At 53.2% G+C, this 5000-nt stretch overlaps 1 protein-coding gene across 3 annotated transcripts in view; it reads right to left on the bottom strand.

Annotated features, from left to right (window-relative positions):
• Positions 1-5000, bottom strand: part of fam131ab (family with sequence similarity 131 member Ab) — a 14288-nt gene that overhangs the window by 8229 nt on the left and 1059 nt on the right. Inside the window, exon 1 of one of the 3 annotated variants that reach the window (XM_062552886.1) lies at positions 1323-1431. The exons of the other annotated variants lie outside the window; for them this stretch is intronic. The gene's annotated coding sequence lies outside the window, so the exon portion shown is untranslated. Of the gene's footprint in view, positions 1-1322; positions 1432-5000 lie in introns of those variants that run through there. 3 annotated transcript variants of the gene reach the window in all.

Raw genomic sequence — 5000 nt, 5'->3', positions numbered from 1 at the left:
AGCACATTTTTGCTGCATCCACTTGTAGGCTTTAGCCTTTTATCTCGCAACTTCTCTGCGCCCCCCTTGCGCTTTTGTGGTTTGTCTTCGTACATTTTCATATAGCCTACGGACGGTCTCAAACTCCGGTCGAACTCCATTCAAGGGGGAGATGAGGCCGGGAGGGAGATAGGGAGGGCCCTGAGATTTCATTGGACTAGCCCAATGTCCATTAAGGCAGTCAACCAATGGGCCGCGATTCGCTGCCGTTGTGGCCGTACGCCTTAAATGAGCCTAATATTTTTTTTTTTATTATTATTAAATTGACAGCCTCGGCCCAAATATGCGTCGGCCCACCGGGCATTGCCCGGTATGCCCTATGGCCAGTCCATGCCTGTGTGTGTGTGTGTTTCATAAGTGTCGATGTCTCTCTCTCTCTCAGGCTGCTCAGGTGTGTATGGGGTCTATAGAGCACAACAATCCGACACTGCAGTAGTGTGTGTGTGTGTGTGTGTGTGTGTGTGTGTATGTGTGTGTGTTTGGGGGGCTCAAACATACTCAGGCCAATCGGAGCGCAGCCGAGGGTTAAAACGAAGCAGTGAAGGATCTTTGGCGCCGCTAAAGGAACCGCTGCGTTGAGTCAGATTCGGGAGTGTATCAGCCCGGGGCATGTGACGATTTAGCGCGAGATATTAAAAATTAATTGCTTATTACTTTGAATGACTCGCGAATAATTAGAAAAGTAACCGGCGACGCAAGCTTTTAAATTTAATGACGAGTCGAGAGGAACAGAGACGGCTCGCGGAGAACCGCTGCGGCCCGTGTGTGTGTGTGTGTGTGTGTCCGCGAGGATGAGAACATGAGTTTCTGCTCCGCGTGGCGACATTCAGAGGAAACTCAACTGCGAGCTCCTGTTATTACTCACACACATCACACACACACACACACACACACACACACACACACACACACACACACACACACACACACACACACACACACACACACAGACACACACTCACAGAGCAGGGCACTGGTCATCTCCTTCCACCAAGTAGCACAATTCCACTAGCCCACAAGGCTACTAATGCGGTCAGTCAAATTGACAAGAAAGATCATTCACTTGTTATATTGTCAATACCCTTACATAGTATTTTTCCGGTGTGTGTGTGTGTGTGTGTGTGTGTGTGTGTGTGTGTGTGTGTGTGTGTGTGTGTGTGTGTGGGGGCGGGGCCACATGTAAGCTTGAACTGCCACTGATTTCACATTGTGTGTGTGTGTGTGTGTGTGTGTGTGTGTGTGTGTGTGTGTGTTGCTTGCGCTGCTAAATGATTGAGGAGCACCTGGCGGGAGGTGGGGCTGGCGAAGTGGCGTGGTGTGAGAGCGAGGAGGTGCTGATGACTCCTCAGGCACGGCCGTGTGCTCCTCAGGAGCGCGAGCTCCGACACAGGCTCCGCGTCTCTCCACGTCACACACACCGTGTGCTCGGCCGCCACTGTCGGACACACACACACACACACACACACACACTTTACCACGGGCCGCAGAACTGGACACTAGCGCTCAAAGGTCAAAGGTCAAAGGTCAAAGGTCCAGAACTTGTTTAAGAGGTAACTACAGCTCAGCTCGGCTCCAGCCCGGTGTCTGAACAGCTTCTAAAGCGGAAGTGTTTTGCCCGTATTCTGCATTCAGATAGCGGTGGGTGTGTGGGGGGGGGGGGGGGGGGTCGGAGAAGGGGGCTTGAATACGGACAAAACACTTTGGGAAGACGGGGAGACGGAACTGACCCGGCCGGTCAGCAGTCTTCATGACGTGAGTCCACCATGGAGATCACATCTCCCCCGTGCAGCTGTTCAGATCTACACATGCCACTACATGCAGCCAAACCCAAAAGCATCAAGATGCAGGTGTGGCCCAGTGTGTGTGTGTGTGTGTGTGTGTGTGTGTGTGTGTGTGTGTGTGTGTGTGTCCCTCTGGGAATTGACTCACTTCACAGACCTGCAGGCCGAAATGGATCTCAGCCACAGGGAGTCCCACTCAAATGTCCCGCGGTCCCTGTGTGTGTGTGTGTGTGTGTGTGTGCATGGCAGGAGCACGCTCACACTGTCCCACTCAAATGTCCCGCGGTCCCTGTGTGTGTGTGTGTGTGTGTGTGTGTGTGTGTGTGTCCCTGCCGTGCAGCCTGAAGGCAGGAGGCCTTGTCCTGCTCTGTGTGTTGTCTCCGCGTGCGTAACGCGCCACACCGACCCCAATTAGCCCCGCCCATGACGTGAGCCTTGTCTGGTCATCACCGGTATGTCAGAAACGGTTGAACACACGAGCCCTACTCTCCTTTAATGCACGGCTACACTGAATAAGTTGAGGTGTGTGTGTGTGTGTGTGTGTGTGTGTGTGTGTGTGTGTGTGTGTGCATGGCAGGAGCACGCTGCCCTCCTCAGATCATGAAATGTGTCGTCAGCTCTGAGGTGATCCGTCGCCACGGTGACAGCTGCGAGCCACCTCACGCGCCGAGGTGTTCCAACTGCAGGCCACTCCGTGTGTGTGTGTGTGTGTGTGTGTGTGTGTGTGTGTGTGTGTGTGGGGGTGTTCCAACTGCAGGCCACTCCGTGTGTGTGTGTGTGTGTGTGTGTGTGTGTGTGTGTGTGTGTGTGTGTGTGTGTGGGTGTTCCAACTGCAGGCCACTCCGTGTGTGTGTGTGTGTGTGTGTGGGGGGGGGGAGGGGGGGTGAGGTGTCCCAACTGCAGGCCACTCCGTGTGTGTGTGTGTGTGTGTGTGGGGGGGGGGGGGGGGGGAGGTGTCCCAACTGCAGGCCACTCCGTGTGTGTGTGTGTGTGTGGGGGGGGGGGGGGGGGGGTTGAGGTGTCCCAACTGCAGGCCTCTCCGCGGGAGAGCTGAGGGCTCGCGGCCCAGTGTCCGGTTACAGCGAGAGCTGATCTGTTACCGCTTTTCCTTTCCGCTGCTGCCTGGGGCTTCGTGTGTGTGTGTGTGTGTGTGTGTGTGTGTGTGTCTGCTGCCTGGGGCTTCGTGTGTGTGTGTGTGTGTGTGTGTGTGTGTGTGTGTGTGTGTGTGAGGCTTCATGACAGCGCTTGGAGTCGTTTAGCCGCGCCACCCACTGCGTGTGTGATGGCCGTTGGAGCCCGAGATCGGATCACTGCCCGTCCGAACCCTACCGCTTAATTGTGTTCAGATGAGAGGGGTTTGTGTGTGTGTGTGTGTGTGTGTGTGTGTGTGTGTGTGTGTGTGTGTGTGTGTGTGTGTGTGTGTGTGTGTCCGAACCCTACCGCTTAATTGGATGTGTTCCGATGAGAGGGTCGCGCGCGCTCTTTGGTAATGACACTGCTGTATAGGTGAGTGATGGATGTGGAGAATCAAAACTACACCACTCGCCTTGTGTGTGTGTGTGTGTGTGTGTGTGTGTGTGTGTGTGTGTGTGTGTGTCTGTGAGAGAGAGAGAGAGAGAGAGGAGTCTACTTCCTGCCTGAAAAAGCAAATTTGACCTAAAGTTAACTTATCATAATAACAACTAAAATATGCCAGTGATACTGCAGTCCGCCCAGCACTGCTCACCCCAATCCGACATGGACAATCGTACTAACCACACACACACACACACACACACACACACACACACACACACACACACACACACACACACACACACACACACAGGCCTACAGCGGACCACAGTAGGAGAAGGACCAACTGCAGGGGACGCCTCTTTCTCTCTCTCTCTCTCTCTCCCCCTCTCTCTCTCTCTCTCAGATTGTTGTTGTTGTTGTTGTTTTTCTCGTTTGCCCGTGGAAGACCCATCTGCTCGCGGGCCAGTTAGCAGCCGCCTCACACTGTGCAACAGGCGCGAGAGAACATCTACGGAACGGCTCGAGGCAACCGGAAGCTCTAGCCATCTGTGGACCTCGTTTTGGAAAGGATGAAATGACCTCTCAGTCTCTTCCTTTCTCTTCCTTTCGTCCTCTCTCTCTTTTCCACCTCTGAGTCTCTTCCTTTCGTCCTCTCTCTTCCTTTCTCTTCCATTCGTCCTCTCTCTCTTTTCCACATTAATTAGAGCAGGCCTATCATTCGCTTTGAGTCCTTCACCTCCGAGAAGGCGCTGTGGCTATTCTCAAATTGCCCCATTGAGAGCAAAGCAATAATTAAACGGAACTTTAATTAATCACATTTGTCGGGCCGTCGACTCAGTTTTAGTTTCTGTCGTCCAACTACATTATGGTCATACACGTTTATTTTACTATAGCGTTGTCAGAGCTTTGAAGAGATATTGACGCTTGGTGTCGAGTTGAGGCGAGGCGCTGTGGGCCTGTGACTGGTGGACATTGAGAGAACGTGTGTGTGTGTGTGTGTGTGTGTGTGTGTGTGTGTGTGTGTGTGTGTGTGTGTGTGTGTGTGTGTGTGTGTGTCCGGCAGGGTAGGCTGCTTATGTGTGGAGCATGACGACACGGCTCAGATGGCTATTTTTCGGCCACATCAGCATCACTGATCATATCAAACACAACCCATCGCTCTAAATCTGCGCAGGTTTCCCGCCAGACAGAGAAGACAAGAGAAGACAACACGTAGAGTTCTCCAGACTCCCGTCAGAATACCGAAATACTGTAAGCAAGCGTCTCGAGGCTGGCGACGTCACTGAAATGAACGGTGGTAGAATAAAACAGAGACGGGGTTACCCGGCAACGCGAGACGGGTCCGTGATTCACCCACTATAATGCGGCGGTGCCTCTGTGTGTGTATGTGTGTGTGTGTGTGTGTGTGTGTGTGTGTGTGTGTGTGTGTGTGTGTGTGGAAACAGAGAACGAATCCCATGCTTGCGGCACTCCCGTCGTTCTCTCTCTATCGGGACTCCAAACACCAGAGTAGCTCGGCGGTTGTGCAGTCCCGCATAGAGGTGCGTGTTGCGCAAAACGTTACCAAATAGCCCCCCCACCCTGGCCACACACACACACACACATACACACACACACACACACACACACACACACACACAAACCTACAGGAAACAACATGCA

This window comes from Sardina pilchardus, chromosome 13 (assembly GCF_963854185.1).
Source record: "Sardina pilchardus chromosome 13, fSarPil1.1, whole genome shotgun sequence".
NCBI lineage: Eukaryota > Metazoa > Chordata > Actinopteri > Clupeiformes > Clupeidae > Sardina > Sardina pilchardus.
Note: the sequence above shows the minus strand (reverse complement) of the source record. Positions and strands in the feature narration are given on the sequence as shown.